Genomic DNA, 21463 nt, shown 5'->3' with positions numbered 1-21463 from the left:
TTACAGATATTTTATACCGCAAAAAAAGCCTCAATCACAGATGATAAATTCAAAAACTTAAGAATTCTGAATGATCTGTCAGCCACTACAAGGTCTAGAAGAGCAGTCTTCACACCAATCTTTACTATTTTGAAAAAACATCACTTAAAATTCAAATGGAACCCTCAAACTAAACTCTCAATTTTATATAAAGAGGAATGGAGAGGATTTAACTCATTAGAATTGGCACTGGAATGGCTTGGCTCTAACGACCTGGTGTAAAGGAGGAAGAAAGAGAAATTGAGAAAGAAGGGGAAGAGTAGAAAGAGAGGAGAGAGAGGAAGAGAGGAGGAAAAGGAAAAAGAATTGGGGAGAAAGAAGAGAGAGATAAAGGGAGAAAGAGAGACAATGTGGAGCTGCAAAGGACCCTTTTCATTAATTTTTTTTTTTTTGTGAGAGCACAATAGGTACAAATAGATGTATAAGTAATGTATATATATAATAATGTTGGGGTAGTCACGTGGATAATCAAATGCATGCACGGAAACTTGATAAGTTCAAATCAACGGAAAAAAGGGAAAAAAAAGAGATATAGAGGCCTAGAACGAAATAGGAAATGTAGTATTGGCTATAATGAGTGATAATAGTAGGCACTAAATTAACACAAGAACAGTGAAAGTGAATAGGCACAGGATGTACACAAGATATTCAGATAAGTTCAGTTAATACACAGACAACATAGGCTCTCAACCTAAACAATATTAGTAATTTGTAATTGTTGGAAGCAAGTATTGAATCTGCACAATAACTTAGGAAAATTATAGTAATTAAATGGGTAGAATGGAATTCCAAACAGACAAGTGGGATGAATGGGTAATGGGAACAAGTCATGGTATATGTCAAATGTATGTATTAATTATTTAAAGGTATATATATATATTTTTTTTTTCTCTCACATTTGGTACAAATAGATCTATAAGTAATGTATATATATAATAATGCACGAGGTCCTGTGGTAGCCATGATGATAATCAAATGTATACACGGAAAAAAAGGGAAAGGAAAGGAAAAAAGAAGGGAAAAAATGGGGATATAGAGGCCTAGAACCAAATGGGAATTGTAGTATTGGTTATAACGAGTGATAACACTAAGCACTAAAATAACACAAGAACTGTGAAAGTGAATAGGCACAGGATGTACACAAGATATTCAGATAAGTTTAGTTAATACACAGATAACATAGGCTCTCAACATAAACAACAATGGTAATTGTAAAAGTTAAAAGTATGTATTGAATCCGCACAACATTTTTGGAATATTAAAGTAATTAAATGGGTATATAGGAATGCTAAATAGACAAAAGGGATGAATTGGTTATGGGAACAGTCATGGTCATATGTCAAATGTATGTATTAATTATTTAAAGGTATATATATATATATATTTTTTTTTTCTCATTGAAAGAAGGGTATAGGGTATAGGGTTAAGAGAAGGCAAAGGAAACTAAGCTAAGGGGAAAGAAAAGGAAAGGAAGAAAAGGAAAAGAAAAGAAAAGAGAAAGGGAAAAAGTGTGTAAAAGGAATCATTACAAAGTAAGCAAAGACCACCGAAAAAGACAGATAAAAGATATATAAGCTAAATTTGTAACTCCACACTATAAAGGCTAAACAATATTTGTAATTGATTTTAACAACATCTTATAATAATTTGGCAAAGGGTTATACCAGCAATGAAGAGAAGATGTAGATATCCCTAAACCCCTAAGCTAGTGAAATAAAAGGAGAAAAGGATCCAATAAAAAGATACACAAATATAGTTTATTGATAGAAGCAGTAAATAAATACAGTCCCCTCTTGTTCCCAATAGTTAATAGGCTAAAATATAGGGAACCTAGACAGTTGAAAATTGATAAACAGCAGAGAAAATAATAGCATCCAGCAACCTCCTTCCCCCAACTCCTTGCTAGACACAGAGTAAACAGTCAACCCAAGAGAGAGGCATTGCAGTCTCTGTTTTCTTTTTTTACTTTTCTTTCCTCTTTTCTGCGAGTTGAGTTGTCTCCCCCCACAGGGTACTGAAGGATAGTACCCAGACCTTGGATCACACACGGTTATCCAAGAGATTGTTGAATGAGTATTGGGTAATGAATGGAATAAATGTTTTTGTGTATTCAGCATGTGTTTTAAAATTATGGGTTAAACTCTCAGGAAGTTCCAAAACTCTAAAAGATTCATGTTTAGACTAATTTCTATAAATGCCCAAGGTTTAAATTCCCATGTTAAAAGAGTTTTTTTATATGACACATTGATTAGAGAGAAAGTTAATGTGGGATTTATTCAGGAGACTCACTGGATAGCAAATAAAAAAGGCTTATGGCATTACAAATAATTTCCTATACTATATAATGCATCCCAACAAAGAAAAAAAAAAAGCGGAGTTTCTATAATTTTTTCCAAAGACACAGTATTTGAATGCCAATATCAAAAGCCCGATTTAGAAGGAAGATTTATAATACTGATTGGTTTGTTGAATGGGGTGATGTATACACTCGTGAATGTATACTTGCCCAATAAACACCCAACCGGAAAACTAATAAAGATTTTGAGACTGGTGGAACAGGTAAAAAAAGGAAAAGTCATAGTGGCTGGAGATTTCAACTGCATACTTGACCCCTCTATGGATAAACAACTGAGTGGAAATCAAAAAATTAACCAAAATTTAGTAAAACAGGCCAAAGAAATGAATAAAACAGTTAATAAATTTGATTTAATTGACTGCTGGAGATTGATGCACCCCAACGATAAAAATTATACTCACAGATCTGCCCCCCATGGCACAGCCGCAAGAATTGATTTAATACTTGGAAATATAAACTTTTCTAAATTTTTGACCTCAATTAAGATATTAGGTAATACTTGGTCAGATCACGATCTAATACTAGCTGAAGTGGCGGAAGACATAAAAAGAAATCCCTCATTATGGAGATTAGATGATTGTCTCTTGGAAGAAAAGAAAAACATAGAACATATGACTAATATGATGGATGATATTTTTTAAAGAAAACATAACGGTAGAGACTACTAAAGAATGTCTTTGGTGTACCTTTAAAACTGTAATAAGAGGGTATTGGATCAAGTTGGCAAGTCAACAAAAAACTAAAAGAGAGGTCAATATATCAGATATGTATATTGAATACTATAACTTATCAACTTTGAATAAAAGCAATTTTTCAATAGAAAGACAAAAAAAGATCAAGACTTGCGAAATAAACATAAATAAGTTAATTGAGGCCAGAATTCAACGAAATCTTAAAAAACTGAAAATAAAATTTTATTACAAAAACAACAAAGTAGATTCTATGCTAACAAATAGACTAAAAAAACAAAACTTAGAAAGAAAAATCTATAAGTTAATTGTAGGAGGTGAGAATATTATAAAATCGGAGGATATAGCCGAGGCTTTTAAGAAATTCTATGGCAAATTATATAATTTACATTTAAACCCTCCAATAACAGCTATGGAAAGATACCTTGCAAAGATAAAAATGCCAAAAATCTCTTCAGACCAAAAAAGGAAGCTAAATAAACTTTTTACTATAGAAGAACTAGAATGGGCAATTAATAACTTAGCAAAAAACAAGGCCCCGTGCCCTGACGGATACACTAATCAATTTTATAAGAACTTTAAAACTCAAATTATTCCAGTGCTAACAGACACATTCAATGAAATATCAAACAAAGACCAAGCCTCTATAGATTTCTTGAGAGCACACATTACTCCAATACTAAAACCAGGTAAATCCCCGACAGAACTATCAAATTACCGCCCAATATCATTAATAAACGCCGACGTAAAACTCTATTCAGCAATTTTGGCGAACAGACTTCAACTAGTAATGCCAGAAATCATACACAAAGACCAGATAGGTTTTGTGGCAGGGATACAATCTAACAATAACACTAGAAGAATGATAGAGATATTGGACTGGGCTCAGAATAGTGGGATGTCCCAGCTGACCCTGTCTATTGACGCCGAAAAAGCGTTTGACAGGGTCAGCTGGGATTTCCTAAAACAAACTATGCAAAAAATGGGTTTTGAAGGCTGGTTTACGGGGGCAGTGGAGGCCCTTTACTCAGTGCCGTCTGCCAGAATCATAGGTAGAGACTTAAGATCAGAATGGTTCACAATCCTTAACGGCACGAGACAGGGCTGTCCACTCTCTCCGCTGTTATATGTCATTTCAGTAGAACCTCTGGCATGCAGTATCAGACAAAATACAGGCATAAAAGGAATTAATATTCCCAATGAACAACTCAAAATCTGTCTCTACGCAGATGACGTAATACTGACCATTACAGACCCAGAAAACTCGCTACCACAGTTGTTACAAGAGATAACACAATATGGGGAGGTCTCCAACTTTAAAATGAATATCAACAAAACCTCAGCTCTAACCATAAACATAGATAAAACACAGCTACAAAGATTAAGACAAAAATACCAATTTAACTGGTCAATTACACAGTTACCATACTTAGGCATTCTGTTAACATCCGATGTAGACCGTTTAATGGAAATAAATTTTATGAACCAATTAAAAGAAATGAATAGACTTTTGAGGGAATGGAGGCACTACGAAATATCATGGTGGGGCCGGATAAACACGATTAGGGCCTACATAGTCCCAAAATGGATCTACCTGTTCCGTATGATACCTCTCAAGATCTCAACTCACTGGCTAAATCTAATACAGAAAAGTTTTACAGATTTTATATGGAGGGGCAAGAAACCCAGAATTAATTCATTAACATTAACGAATAAAACTCACCGGGGTGGCTTGGGATACCCATTAATTATAAATACCTATCATGCAATTATGATGTCACATGCCCTAAACATACAAGCTAAAGATTGCAAAGAACAAGCATGGTACAAATTAGAACTACACAGAGAGGAGATGACAAATTTAGAAATATTACTCTGGGCCAACATAAATAAAAGGGCCTGTTTACCAAAAACCAAAAGTAAAATTATCTCACAAACAATAAATGAATGGTATAATATAAAAAAAAACTGGGAATAGCGGATCTAATCCCAGACACTTTATCTATAAAATTGGTAGAAAATTTTATGGAGGATATAAATATGGAAAATTGGTATAAAAATTTCGATACCTGTATCAATGACCTATATAGAAATGATCAGATAGAAGACTACCCGACCATAAGAACAAGATTAGACTTACCATCTAGAGAAATTTTTAGTTATTTACGCATTAAAAGCTTCCTAAAGATGCACCTGATAAAATACAATGGGGATATAGGAAAGTTACTTAGAAAGATCCTAACCAAAGAAACCATGAATAAAAAATACTCCACAATATTAGAGTTACTTAATCTTACAAACCAACCAAATACTCCCGTGATCTTTAAAAAATGGGAAAGAGAAATGGATAGCAAAGTTGACTTTAATTCATGGTGCCAAGCTTTTCAAAAAATTAAAAAAAAAACTCCACTCCCTAAATATATTGGAAAACTTTATTAAAGTCAGTTACAGATGGTATATGGTTCCAAAGAGATTAAATAAAATTTGTCACACTAACCCTCCAAATTGTTGGAGATGCTTTAATCTAGACGGCTCTATGCTACATATATGGTGGAGCTGCCCAAGAATTCAACCAATATGGGAGCTTATATATAAAATAATAACACAGATAAGTAATATACAGCTAAACTTTATACCAGAAACTGCTATACTGCATATTTATAATAACAAATTAAACAAAAAAAATGAAATATTAGTCATTCACTGTTTTATGGCCCTAAAGTTGTTGATTGCAAGATCATGGAAAAAAATAGAAATTCCTAACTTACACCACATAAAAGAACAAATTCTGAACCAATTAGAGATGGAAAAAGGAACAACCTGGTATAACGATAACAAAAACCAAAACCTGCTAAGAGAGATATACAACTCTCTTATAATAGACATAAATCAAATAGAATAGAATAGAACTGGTCTAAAATTACAACGAATTAGAGATTACCCATTATATATTGTAGGTTTTAGTATATGCTGGATAGTATGAATGTAGATAAACTAACCATAGATAAGAGACAATAAATGCAATTAATAAAAATTTTCTTTCTTTTTTTTTTTTTTTTTTTTTTGTATATGGAATAAAAAATATTCTATGGTTTGGATATAAATGTATGATAATGTTTTGCATGTTGGATTCACAACAGAATCATGTTTTATGGATTAAGTACAAATGTTAAAATTTAATGTTTTGTAAAAAAAAAGTAAAACTTAATTAAAAAAAAAAAAAAAAAAAGAAACATTGATTCAATGAGGAAATGCTGATTGGCACAGCTCGGCATCTTGCCGCGCTTGTGCAAAAGCTTCCCAATGCTTTCCAATGGGAAAGCATTGGACTGGCTGAGATTGTCAAATTTGATGATCTTAGCCAAACAGCCGGGGTCAGGGCAGAGCCAGCCATGGCAGACCAGTACTGTGCTGGAATAAAGGTGAGTTTTCCCCCTTTTATCCAGGGAGAAGTGGGGCCGGAGGCCTAAATACTGTTTTTAATACTGTAGTGTCAGGAATACACGTTTGCATACCTAATACTACAGTGTTTCTTTAATATTACACGTTGAGCTGTTTAGTACATAACTCTCTAATTTGCTATCCCTATCAAAACGAAAGGATGCAAAACAAATTAATTTATTTTATTGCGGATTTGTTCGTCTTCATTTTGTTTCTTATCGATTCAGAAATTCGGACGCTATTGAATTTGATAAAAACTAAACAAATTGGATTTGTCTAATGCAAATCCATCATAATAGAGCCATTTCATTATGTTTTTTTGCATATTGTCTAATTTACTATCTGATCATTGACTCTGTAATATTAGGTTCCTCCTTAATGGCAACATAATGTTTCTCAAAATACATTTAAGTTTAGCAATATCTGAATTACCTGGTCTCAGTAACAGTTGTCAGGAGTCCTAACATTTGCCGTTTCTAGTAATGATGCAGTAATTATGCAGTTATAGTGCCATCATTACTGTTAAATTGTCTCTAAATGAAATATCCCCATGTGACATTTCTTTGTTTCGTATTGTTCTGTGCAAATATTTAGGAAGCCCATCAGTGACCTGAGGGATTTAATTAAAAGTTCACTGCAAATACTTTTACAACTTTCTATAATTACAAAGTCGATGGGGCAGGGAGAACCCTGCGCTCACTCCGAGAATGAGTTACTTCAGTGATTTGTAAATATCCAATGCAGCTCTAAGCCAGTATCTCAGAGCTGCCAATCAAATAGTTGGAATTCAACCTTCTAGCTGCCTGTTTGACAGCTCAGAGGGCTAGAGAAGGGCTGGTAAGGGGCAATAGTTAGTCCCTCGGCCACTGATATAGAGAGGATTGTAGGATACACAGACCAATACTTAACTATATTATGTAACTATATTCTTTCATTGTTATAATATTCTAGTTCTTGTGATTGTAGTTTAAACATTTTAATATTAAAGTAACAAAAGGAGGGGAGTTTGCTGATTCAGTCTCAAATTGGGCTATTTATTTGCAGTTACCCCCTGGCCACATGTAGTCATAGCCAGCCTTCTCCTGTCTAAGGCACTGGCTTAGAGTTGAAACAGTATATTTTTTCCAAGATGTGCTACAACTTGAGCTGAGCAGACACATACATACGCACACACACACACACACACACATATACAAACAGGCATACACAGGCACAGATAGCCACACACCAGCACAGACATGTACAGGCAGGTATAGAAAGGGACATGCAGTTAGGTATATAGAGGCACAGACAGGTACACACAGACACAGACAGATGTATAGAGGCATAGACAGGCACACACATAAATGAACAGCCACATACAGATAGGCGCTCAAGTGATTACACATACAGACCACCATACCACACAGTGTCATCCTTTATTTGATTATGATACTCACAGTGACCTCTTTCTTTACTTCATCCCCTACCCAGAGTGTCCCTATCCTTTGCACTCACTTGTCCTCTCCTCTTCATCTCTTCTTTCAAACAGGCAGAAGCTCCTGGTTTGCAGCTAGGGACAGAGAAAGAGGTGGATGTAGTGAATGTAGCAGAAAGGAGATATTCCACATTGTTATAAAGATGAAAGTAGCAACAGAATTTGCACTGTGTACAAAGTACACTTGGAGATTAATTTCATTCCAAACTGTAATTTGCCCGAATTTGGGTCGATCGGGTAATCGGTTTAATTCCCGAACTCTGAAGTGAAATGTAACCAAATGTAGGCAGATCAGGTTACCTACATTTACTCTTGTGCTTTTAACCCCTAGTGACAATGGACGTATCAGGTACAAATAATGGTCATTAACAACCTCAAACATGCCTGATATGTCTGAGGCACATTTGACTGCCCGGCAGTGAGGCAGAGCATCAGAAGCCATTAGGTAGGCTTCCGATGCTCTGCCTGTCTGCCTAGTGCCTCCAGGGGTCTAGGCACTCAGTAAAATTAATAAAATTAAAAAAAAAATTACAAAAATAAAAAATATATAACTAAACACCCCCTCCCAGGACCTCAGACGTACCAAGTACATCCGAGGTAATCCTAATTACTTACCTGTTCACCGCCATTCCCCCGCCGCAGATCGGTCTTCTTCTCCATGTGGTGGGACTCTATGAAAGCCCAGACAGTCCCCTCTTGGCAAAATAGGCCCCCACAGGCCATGTGATCGCTCTGAAAGAGCGGTCACATGGCCGCAATAGGCGTCCTGGCATCTGCCTGCAGAGGGACTGCCTGAACTGACAGCAATTAGCTTAACAAGCTCCAGGGTGGTCTCCGGTTCGTGCCGCTGTTCAGTTCCCGAACCAAATATAAAATCCCACGAACCAAGTCTGTTCACATAGTTTGTTAAAGGGCCCATAGTCTTTTGTTAAGAGGCTGGCCAGCAAGCCCCCCCAAGAACATGTGACGAAGCTCAGTTCGTCACAGTATATATATATATATATATATATATATATATGTGTGTATATATATATATTATTATAATAAATAAATAATAATTAATTAAAAATAAATTAAAATAATGTAAAAATAATAATAATAACTTTTTCAAAAATGAAATATATATGGAATTTTATTCTAACTGTATTTTGATTATATATACATATATATATATATATATATATATATATATATATAATTTGTAGTCGGGGCAATCTGGCCGTAATGAAAAGGGTAACATAACATATTATAACCTATAAAACACATACAAATGGACACCAGTCGGTTGTGGTGTGCCGGAACCAAGAAAGCAGTAGGCCTGTAATAAAAGTGGGCCCACCTTAGAGGGTGATATGAATAGAGGGAGTGGTGGGAGGGGTGACTCGCCAGACAATCCACGATAAGTTGGGAGTGGATTGTCAGCCCTTTTAAGGGGAAATCAAGCCCCTCCCACAACTACAGGCAAAGCCTTACAATTTGTAGTCGGGGCAATCTGGCCGTAATGAAAAGGGTAACATAACATGTAAAGAATATAGGCGGAGGGTTTACAGCGTCCCATAGCCTTGATTATATGAGTTGCAATGTGGTTGGAGGAAGCTGCAGATGCTGCACCTATACGGAAGGAGTGTCCTGGAAAAAGGTTTGCATTTAGGCAGAGCCTAGTTAATAGTAAGCGAACTTAAAGCATGAATATAGATGTCGTAGGGATGGAGCCGTGAAGTTCTAATAATGGTTGGTTGGCTTGGTTGTTACGGGAAGGTGATGAAATATTACCCAGGACACCATTGTTTTTAGTAGGGAATAGAGTAATTTTAGGTTAAGGTGGCAAAAAAAGTGAACCCCAAAATAGATACCACAGCAAACATTACTATTCTGAGACAAAGTGGCTGGGCACTGGTAGGCTAGCTAGATGCCAAGTGGCGAAGAGTTATGCTATTGAGAACGTGACAGAGGAGTCCCAACTAATTGCCAAGCGGCATGAGAGGCGCTACCTATGCGTTGGCCCGAGGGGAAATATGAGGCCACCGAAACGTTGTGGCGGGGTGTCGGCCTCTCTGTGATAACTAAAGCATAAGATAGAAGGGGGTGACATGGGAGGCCCTCTCTATGCAACCATACGAGGCGGCTAACTATGATTTGGCCCGAGAGACGTATACCTCCGAGTATGAGGATGGGTGTTGGCCTCGCGGGACCACTAGCTTATGGATTAAGACCATAAACAGAAACCTAGTTGGACAACCTAAATCTCAGGAAGCCAGTACCACTCAAAACCTAGAATGTACAGGGTTATGACATCGTACCTGATAAAGTTTTAGTCAGGCTGATGCTATGCGAAAAGATATGAACGAGAGGGTGGCAGTAGATGACGTGCTGCGACCCATGGATAGGACATGCATGAGTATCTGTGCGTATGGGTATATTGAAGTGAGCCAGATCGTGAGCCTGAATTAAATTAAAGGAACCTACCAGATACTATTGGTGAGCAGAGAGAATATGACAGAGGCAGATGACGGGTTTTGTGTTCGTAAAGCCACCGTTAGTATGATCCAGTATGCTTAATGTAAATAAACACAAAACAGCAGGATCTAAGACACAGTGCAAAGTGGACTAAAAGGTAATAATTATAATACGCAAAGCTCCATCATAGCCAATGTTTAACGCACAGACTATATAGTATATACGTTTTAACATTCAGATACATTCACTATTTATTGCCCCTAAGTGGAATTTTTATGACTGTAGTATCATATGTAACTAGCAGGCGGGGGGGGGGGGCAAGTATCCTGAATTAGGTGAAAATTCGTGCCTATTTCGTGCGTTTGCCCGTAATTTACCGAAAGGATAGAATGTATGAACAGCTGAAACAGGCGAATGAGTGAATACACTGTATTGTTCGAATACCGAAAAGATATATACAGTAAATTTCTGAACGGCCGCGTTCGAAAAGATACGTGAAGTGAAACATGTGAAGCATATGTGTACTAGAATTAGCCGAATGGTTTTGATCGGTTGCAATACATGACAGAAAAACCGAACACTCGGTATAAACGAACGGAGCTCCGCCGTGAAAGGTAGCAATTTTACGGCGGGGCCTGACTTACGGCTGAACCCGGTATTTGGAGCTGAGAACGATCTGCACGAACACCGCGGCGGGTAGAAGAGCAAGGGAGACACCGGACCAGGAGACCACGAGGAAGACAGGTAAGAAACAATCCAAAATGGCGGTCTGAATCGGAAGTGACTCGCCAGACAATTCACGATACGTTGGGAGTGGATTGTCAGCCCTTTTAAGGGGGAATCAAGCCCCTCCCACAACTACAGGCAAATCCTTACAATATATAGTAAAAATAGTGAAAAAAGGCTTGCACTCACAGTCTTTTTCCTTTGTAAAAATTTCTTTCTTTATTCCATTTCTTGTTAAAACATAATCATAGTCAAAAGGTTTGCTGAACTGATCCTGATGAAAGCCACAAACAATGGCTGAAACGTTGATTATGACTATGATTATGTTTTAACAAGAAATGGAATAAAGAAAGACATTTTTACAAAGGAAAAAGACAGTAAGTGCAAGCCTTTTTTCACTATTTTTACTATTATTTTTGGCTGTGGCTAGGATGCACCCGGCATTTGGAAAAATCTGAAAGAGTGTGTGCAGGGATAAAAAGGAAGATTATATATATATATATATATATATATATATATATATATATATATATCAAAATACACTTAGAATAAAATCATATATATATATATATATATATATATTATTATTATTATTATTATTATGATATTTATATAGCGCCATCAAATTCCGCAGCGCTTTACAATGGGTGGACGAACAGACTTGTAGTTGTAACCAGAGCAGCGCTTTACAATGGGTGGACGAACAGACTTGTAGTTGTAACCAGACAAGTTGGACACACAGGAACAGAGGGGTTGAGGGCCCTGCTCAATGAGCTTACTTGCTAGAGGGAGTGGAGTAAAATGACACAAAAAGGTAAGGATAGTATTAGACTAGTGACAGTTGCAGAAGAGGAATCAGTCAGGAGCTATTAACAGTTTAATTGATACGCTTTTATGAAGAAGTGGGTTTTTAACGATTTTTTGAAACAGTGGAGACTGGGTGAGCATCTAACGGAGGAGTTCCACAGGAATGGTGCAGCCCTCGAGAAATCTGAATCTGAAGGTGATCATCAGAGGTGGGAGTACGGACAGAAGATAGACGTAAGTCTTGAGCGGATCTTAAGGGCCTAGACGGGACATACTTGTGTATAAGGGAGGATAGATAGGTGGGAGCAGCATTATGTAGAGATTTGAAAGCAAGAACCAGAATTTTAAATTTAGCTCTATATTTTATAGGAAGCCAATGTAGGGACTGACAGAAGGGTGAGACATGGGAGGTGCGGGCAGACAGGAAGATGAGCCCTGCTGCCATATTCATTATGGACTGTAACGGCGCAAGTTGAGGCTTCTTTAGAGTTGGGGTTACAGTTGCATGTTTGAAGGGCGATGGAAATATACCAGAGGAGAGAGAGAGATTGAGAATTTTAGTGAGAGGTGGAGAAAGAGAAGAAGACAGAGTACGGATGAGATGTGAGGGAATTGGATCTAGGGAGCAGGTGGTGGGGCGGGAGGACTGGAGCAGAGCAGAAACCTCTTCCAATGAAGCGGGTGCGAATGAACATAGAACAGCAGAGGTAGTGAAGTTAGGGGAAGTATTGTAAGAAGAAGAAGAAAGACGAGAGATCTCTTCTCTGATTGTAGAGATCTTGTCAGTGAAGTGAGTTGCAAAGTCTGAGGCGGTCAAGTTAGCAGGTGGAGGAGGAACAGCAGGGCGAAGAAGAGAGTTGAGTGTGTGAAATAATCGTTTGGGTTGGCTGGAGAGTGTGGTTATGAGGGTATTGAAGTAATTAACTTTTGCAGAGGAAAGAGCCAAGCTGTATGAGCTCAGCATCAATTTATAGTGGAGAAAGTCAGATGCACAGTGAGACTTTCTCCAACAGCATTCAGCAGTTCTGGAGCATTTTTGGAGGTATCGAGTGAGCTTGGTGTGCCAGGGTTGTTGTCGGGGGCGCCTGCGGCATTTAAATGTACAAGGGGCCATGATGTCTAGTTGAGAGGAGAGGGTGGAATTGTAGAAGGAGATTGCAGAACTAGGACAGGTGAGTTTTGAGATAGGTAAAAGGAGAGTTTGGAGATTAGTGGAGAAATGCTCTAGGTCAAGACATTGGAGGTTTCTGTGAGAGTGATGTTCAGATGGTGGTGTCAATTGGGTCTTAGGTATGCCAATGTCAAAAGTCAGCAGATGGTGGTCAGATAGAGGAATGGGATTATAGGAGAGATTAGAGGCAGTACAGAGGTTGGTGAAGGCAAGATCAAGAGTGTTTCCCGCTGTATGGGTTGCTAAATTGGACTACTGCGTCAGGCCAAAGGAGGAGGTTACAGAGAGTAGACGAGAGGCATCAGTGCAAAAAATATATATATATATGTATATCTAAATAAATAAAAATAATACGAAATACATGTATGTCATACATAATTACATAAATAATTTCATAAATATACACATAGACTTCAAATATATAAATATGTATATATATTTTAATTTTACATGCATATTTATGTAATATTTTACATAATTAAGTAATTTTATTGATTGCAATTTGGGGGACCTGCCTGACAACCCAGGCCGAAAGTCCAGAGAATTTAATTTGCTAGCACTATATTTAACCCTGTAACTTTCCAAGACACCGTAAAACCTGTACATGGGGGGGTACTGTTTTACTCAGTAGACTTCGCTGAACACAATTATTAGTGTTTCAAAACAGTGAAACATATCACAGCGATGATATTGTCAGTGAAAGTGATGTTTTTTGCATTTTTCACACACAATCGGCACTTTTACTGATGATATAATTGTTGTGATACATTTTACTGTTTTAAAAAAAAAACTAATATTTGTGTTCAGCTAAGTCTCTCGAGTATAACAGTACCCCCCATGTACAGGTTTTATAGTGTTTTTAAAGATACAGGGTCAAATATAAGGCTTGATTTTCTGTTTTTTCACATTGAAATTTGCCAGATTGGTTATGTTGCCTTTGAGAGCGTACGGTAGCCCAGGAATAAGAATTACCCCCATGATGGCATACCATTTGAAAAAGAAGACAACCCAAGGTATTGCAAATGGGCTATGTGCAGTCTTTTTTAGTAGCCACTTAGTCACAAACACTGGCCAAAGTAAGCGTTCATAATAGTTTTTTTGCATTTTTAACACACAAACAAATATAAATGCTAATTTTGGCCAGTGTTTGTGACTAAGTGGCTACTAAAAAAGACTGGACATACCCCATATTGAATACCCTGAGATGTCTACTTTAAAAACATATGTACATGTGAGGTGTGATTCAGAGATTTATGACAGATAACAGTGTTACAATGTCACTATTGATACATTTTAAAAATATATATTTTGAAACGGCAATGGTGCTACTTGTACTTATAGCTCTATAACTTGCAAAAAAAAAGCTAAGGACACGTTAACATTAAGTATTTGTAAACTCAGGACAACATTTAGAAACTATTTAGCATGGGTGTTTTTTGGCGGTTGTAGATGCGTAACAGATTTTGGGGGTCAAAGTTAGAAAAAGTGTGTTTTTTAAACTTTTTTCAGCATATTTTATAATTTTTATATAGTCAATTATTTGATATAATGAAAATAATGGTATCTTTAGAAAGACCATTTAATGGTGAGAAAAAAGGTATATAATATGTGTGGGTACAGTAAATGAGTAAGAGGAAAATTACAGCTAAACACAAACACAGCAGAAATGTAAAAACAGCCCTGGTCCCAGGGCCACCATCAGGGGGTGACAACCATGACGGTTGTCACGGGCCCGGCGGCCCAGGGGCGCCCGGACTGTGCTCTGGCAGTCCCGGGCCCCACTTTCTTTCTCTGCACACATAGATAGCGAATATCGTTATCTATGTGTGCAGCTGCTGGCCCCCGGCTCCCTGTTACCGCAGAGGGGGCCCAGGCAGCACATAGCTTCTCCTCTCTTCTCTCTTCTAATAACACTTGCGAGACCCGCGGAGCGTTGCCATGGTAACCGGGTCTCGCAAGAGTTATTAGAAGAGAGAAGAGAGGAGAATCTGTGTGCTGCCTGGGCCCCCTCTGCGGTAACAGGGAGCCGGGGGGCGCCCCCACCGGACCACCAGGGATGGAATCTCCCCCTCTTTATGCATGTTGTCTTACTCCAAGCTGTATAGGCTCGAAAGCCTACTACCAATTAAGCATATTAGGTGATGTGCATCTCTGTAATGAGAAGGGGTGTGGTCTAATGACATCAACACCCTATATCAGGTGTGCATAATTATTAGGCAACTTCCTTTCCTTTGGCAAAATGGGTCAAAAGAAGGACTTGACAGGCTCAGAAAAGTCAAAAATAGTGAGATATCATGCAGAGGGATGCAGCACTCTTAAAATTGCAAAGCTTCTGAAGCGTGATCATCGAACAATCAAGCGTTTCATTCAAAATAGTCAACAGGGTCGCAAGAAGCGTGTGGAGAAACCAAGGCGCAAAATAACTGCCCATGAACTGAGAAAAGTCAAGCGTGCAGCTGCCAAGATGCCACTTGCCACCAGTTTGGCCATATTTCAGAGCTGCAACATCACTGGAGTGCCCAAAAGCACAAGGTGTGCAATACTCAGAGACATGGCCAAGGTAAGAAAGGCTGAAAGACGACCACCACTGAACAAGACACACAAGCTGAAACGTCAAGACTGGGCCAAGAAATATCTCAAGACTGATTTTTCTAAGGTTTTATGGACTGATGAAATGAGAGTGAGTCTTGATGGGCCAGATGGATGGATTGGTAAAGGGCAGAGAGCTCCAGTCCGACTTAGACGCCAGCAAGGTGGAGGTGGAGTACTGGTTTGGGCTGGTATCATCAAAGATGAGCTTGTGGGGCCTTTTCGGGTTGAGGATGGAGTCAAGCTCAACTCCCAGTCCTACTGCCAGTTTCTGGAAGACACCTTCTTCAAGCATTGGTACAGGAAGAAGTCTGCATCCTTCAAGAAAAACATGATTTTCATGCAGGACAATGCTCCATCACACGCGTCCAAGTACTCCACAGCGTGGCTGGCAAGAAAGGGTATAAAAGAAGAAAATCTAATGACATGGCCTCCTTGTTCACCTGATCTGAACCCCATTGAGAACCTGTGGTCCATCATCAAATGTGAGATTTACAAGGAGGGAAAACAGTACACCTCTCTGAACAGTGTCTGGGAGGCTGTGGTTGCTGCTGCACGCAATGTTGATGGTGAACAGATCAAAACACTGACAGAATCCATGGATGGCAGGCTTTTGAGTGTCCTTGCAAAGAAAGGTGGCTATATTGGTCACTGATTTGATTTTGTTATGTTTTTGAATGTCAGAAATGTATATTTGTGAATGTTGAGATGTTATATTGGTTTCACTGGTAAAAATAAATAATTGAAATAAATGAAATATATTTGTTTTTTGTTAAGTTGCCTAATAATTATGCACAGTAATAGTCACCTGCACACACAGATATCCCCCTAAAATAGCTATAACTAAAAACAAACAAAAAACTACTTCCAAAAATATTCAGCTTTGATATTAATGAGTTTTTTGGGTTCATTGAGAACATGGTTGTTGTTCAATAATAAAATTAATCCTCAAAAATACAACTTGCCTAATAATTCTGCACTCCCTGTATACACTAATACAACATACACTCTGCATACACTACACACTAACACTGTGAAGAAAATGGACTTTTACTTAACATTTTTCTTCTTTATTTATTTGTTTTCCCCATTCACTGAATGGATATTAAATATTGGTTCGGTAGTTTGAAACTACCGAACACCGACCACCCTCCTGGCTCATTAAGTTCAAAAGAACCGACTAATAAGTGCTCCCTGGGCGGCCACTGTTCGTATAGCCGAACGCCACGTGGAATAGGAAACGGCGGCCATCTTGTTCGCACGAGGGGAGTCAGCGGGACTTGGTCGTCGAGTGTCTGGAACTAAAATCGGACACTCGACCTCACGAACCACCGCTGAAACTACCGAACGCCGGCTTCTTTACCTTACCAAACAGCCAGAAGACCGCCATTCGGTAGTTTTGTTCGTACAGACAAGGGGAACAATCGCTCATATGAGCCAGGAGGATCCATTCGGTACTTTGTTCATTTTTTTACCTTTTTCTCAATTGACCGACCGCACACGCTGAATTCGTGGAACTGTTTTGGGCAGGAGCCTCGTGTGTGGTCGGTACAACATGACTTCCATACTTTTTAAGAACCCCTGAACCGATCTGGGTGAAATTTGGATATGTTTGTCCCCCAGATCGAGGCTATCAGGGGATACCTTGTGGGAAAAGGGGTGTTCTAACTTTTGGGGAAATTGTGTGCCCTTTGCCTGGAAATAATTGATTTATTCCTTAACTTATCTCAATATCTCCCAGGCAGAGGGAAGGCGTGTATTCCTGTTACACCCTTCATGAAGTCTAGGCTCATGTTTGGGGAATATTCTATTTGCTGGGGAGAATCGTCTTGGAAGCTGCATTCATCTACACTATTCCTCTACTCCCTGTTGCAGCCATAATCACTTATGCTCAGCTGTTGGGAAAGGAATAGAAGACCGCAGTACAACAACCACTGCAGGTTTTAACAAACACGCTCACTGCATCCACTATACTGACACACACTCTGCATTCGCTACACATTAACACACTCTGCATTCACTACACTAACACACACTCTGCATCCGCTACACTAACACACACTCTGCATCCGCTACACACTAACACACTCTCTGCATTCACTACACATTAACACTCTGCATTCACTACACTAACACACACTCTGTATCCGCTACACACTAACACACTCTCTGCATTCACTACACCAACACACACTCTACATACACTAACACAACACACACACTGCATGTGTCTAACGAAACACACACTCTGCATACACTAACACAACACACACTCTACATACACTAACACAACACACACTGTATACACTAACACAACACACTGCAAACACTAATACAACACACACACTGCATACACTAATACAATACATACACTGCATACACTAATACAACATACACTCTGCATACACTACACACTAACACACTCACTGCATCCACTATACTGACACACACTCTGCATTCACGACACATTAACACACTCTGCATTCACTACACATTAACACACACTCTGCATTCACTACAAATTTACACACACTCTGCATTCACTGCACTAACACACACACTACATTCATCACACTGATACACTCTGCATTCACTACTCACTAACACACACTCTGCATTCATTACACACTAACACACACTCTGCATTCACTAAACTATGCACACACTCTGGATTCACTATACTGACACACACTCTGCATTCACTACACTAACATACACTCTGCATTAACTGTACACACAACATCCACTACACAAACATCCTGTATTCACAGTACACACACTGCATCCACCACAAATTGAAACACTCTGCATTCACTATACACAGACACTGCGTCTAATACACACACTATATCCACTACAGACACTGCATCCACTAAACACATTTAATCTAGTACATACAAACACTACATCCACTACACAAACACACACTACATCACTGTACACACACTACATCCACTACTCAAATACACTCTGCGTTCACTATACACACTGCATCCGCTACACAAACAGTATCTAATGCACACAAACACTACATCCATTACACACATTCTAATTCACTTCCACTATACACACTATATTCAGTCCTGCATCATTGTCAGCGGAATAGGTAGGGGGTGGGAGGGGGGGGGGGGGCAGACCATGTGCTTTGTCAGGGGCCCCAAAATTTCTGATGGCGGCCCTGCCTGGTCCTAAAAGGTAAGAATATTTTAAAGAGGTCTGGTCACTAAGGGGTTAACCACATAGGTTTTGGGCTCCTTTTTTATGTATTTATTATTTTCCACTTGTTATTGCATCAGTGTTGTTCTTTTGGCTTTTAAAGTTCCTATATGGTGGTTAAATGCTACTCTATATCTAGATATCAAAATAGTTGCAAATAGAGCAGGCATTCTGCTGGAGATGATACTTTATGTCTAGTATTTAACAACAGCTATAATCACTCCATACGCTGTGTAAAAAATTGTGGATCAGTAATTAATTGGGTATATATATTTCATGTTCAATGTGGGTGTTCTAGTATAGATTTTATTTAATCATTAAATATAAGTTTTAATCTTTTCCCTCCACTTTTTTCTGTTAAATTATTCATTAAGAAAGAATTCTCCTTCCTCCCTTCAATTTGTAATATATGGATTACCCCCCTTCTCTGTTTTTTAGTTACTATTGTACTAGCTCAGATACTGTTTTCCTGAATTTCCATGCAGAGTAAAATTTTAGTTCAAAGTCAACTTTAAATTAAACATCTTATAGTCACAGGGCATGATCCACACTTAATTCCCTCTGCACAACATTATACAGCAACAGCATGGGAAGAGAAGTTACATATATATATTTTTTATTTTTACTTAATAAGTCTATAGGACAGGCTTGGGCCTTGATCTTCAGCTCCATTAGCTCCTATGTTAATCTAGCCCTGTTCAGGAATCATAGACCTCACTAGATGTTTGCATTCTTTTAGTATTTATTGGGAAAATTGTAAGGTTATTCACTAATCTGCAACGTGTTCGGAATCCACATGAATTGTAATTTTAAGGCTAGAATAACCAAGCTGGAAATATAACTGTGCCCAACATGACTATTATAGCTTACAATTCGCAAAATTCATGCTGAATGCTGAATTTGTTGCTGAATAAACCTGTGTTTATTTATAAAACAAAAAAACACATTCAGGAGGATAGATGATCTGGAGAACTGACTTGGAAAAGTTGCCCAGATTATAATGTGTTTGCCTATATTTTGCAATTGATTTTTCCATTCATCAATATTCACTACTTAGTAAATTGCAAACTATAAACAAGCTAGCCGAGTTGAAGCATAACTCAGTTGGAGAAATGTTCCCAACATTTAAAAAAAAAAAAATCACTGTATAGTGATCATGAGGATTGTCTAATAGCAAATAGCATTGTATTTGGTACGGTATGGAAACAATACCCATAATCATTTAACACCTCAATTTATTTAGAAAATAGACCAAATGCTTTAGATTTTACAGGTGCAAACACAGCTGATTAAAACACAGAAAGCTTATGTTGTCTTTCTTGTACTCCACCTGCAACAAGATGTACTTTGTTAATAGAACGGAATGGTATTAATAAATCATATGTCAGCTTGTTCTGCTACACAAAAAATATTCTATGTTTGTATCATAATCACATATTGGAAACAGCTTTGCTTTAGCCATGGCATTACTGAATCATTCGCATACCATGGGTTTCATACCAGCCCATGGGAGTGCATATACTTACATTTAAAGGAAGAAACTATTCATATTTTTTTTTAAATACATATACAGTTGTAATCAAAATTATTCAACCCTCATTGAAAATCAGGTTTATTGTCAAAGTTTACCAACTTTCAGCTGTTTGCAATGAGAAAATCAGACAAAAGCAATTGAAATAGCTCAACACAACGAATGCTTTAAGTGGTTTCCCCAAATTCAACTGAAAAAACAACTTATAATGACTCAAAACCAGTCTCAATATTATTATCATTAGATAATATTAAATATATGTTTAAAAAATGAGAAGGGAAAAGGTAATGACAATTGTCCTTTAATCATTGGGGGGGAAAAAACAACAACAAAAAATGCATTTATACATTCTTGCTCAAGTCTCACTAGAACAGGGATAGGCAACCTTCGGCACTCCAGATGTTGTGGACTACATCCCCCTTAATGTTCTTACACACATAATGCTGGCAAAGCATCATGGGAGGTGTAGTCCAAAACATCTGGAGTCAGGGGCGGACTGAGAACCCTCAGGGCCCCCGGGCAAAATAAATCAAGGGCCCCCTTACAGGCCCCACCCATACTCCGCGGCAAGCGCCACCCATGTCCTGCCTCCAGCCACACCCTACACAATCTTTAGACACAAGGAACAAAAGTGCAATAATCCCTTCAAGGCCCCAGTAGAGACTACAATTGAGGGCTAATGGGCCATGGAGGGGGGTCTTTCTAGCAGAGGCTATCTCAGTGTCCTTTAGAGAGTGTGTTAGAAAGAATCCCCTCCAGGCCCTATTAGAGACTACAATGGAGTCTAATAGGCTTGGAAGGGGGTCTTTCTAACAGAGGCCATCTCAGTGTCCCTGCTGGAAACAGTCGCCTCCAGGCCCCAGTAGAGACTACAATTGAGGGCTAATGGGCCATGGAGGGGGGGAGCATTCTAGCAGAGGCTATCTCAGTGTCCTTTAGAGAGTGTGTTAGAAAGAATTTCCTC

The sequence above is a fragment of the Pelobates fuscus genome, chromosome 5 (assembly GCF_036172605.1).
Source record: "Pelobates fuscus isolate aPelFus1 chromosome 5, aPelFus1.pri, whole genome shotgun sequence".
Lineage (NCBI taxonomy): Eukaryota > Metazoa > Chordata > Amphibia > Anura > Pelobatidae > Pelobates > Pelobates fuscus.
Note: the sequence above shows the minus strand (reverse complement) of the source record.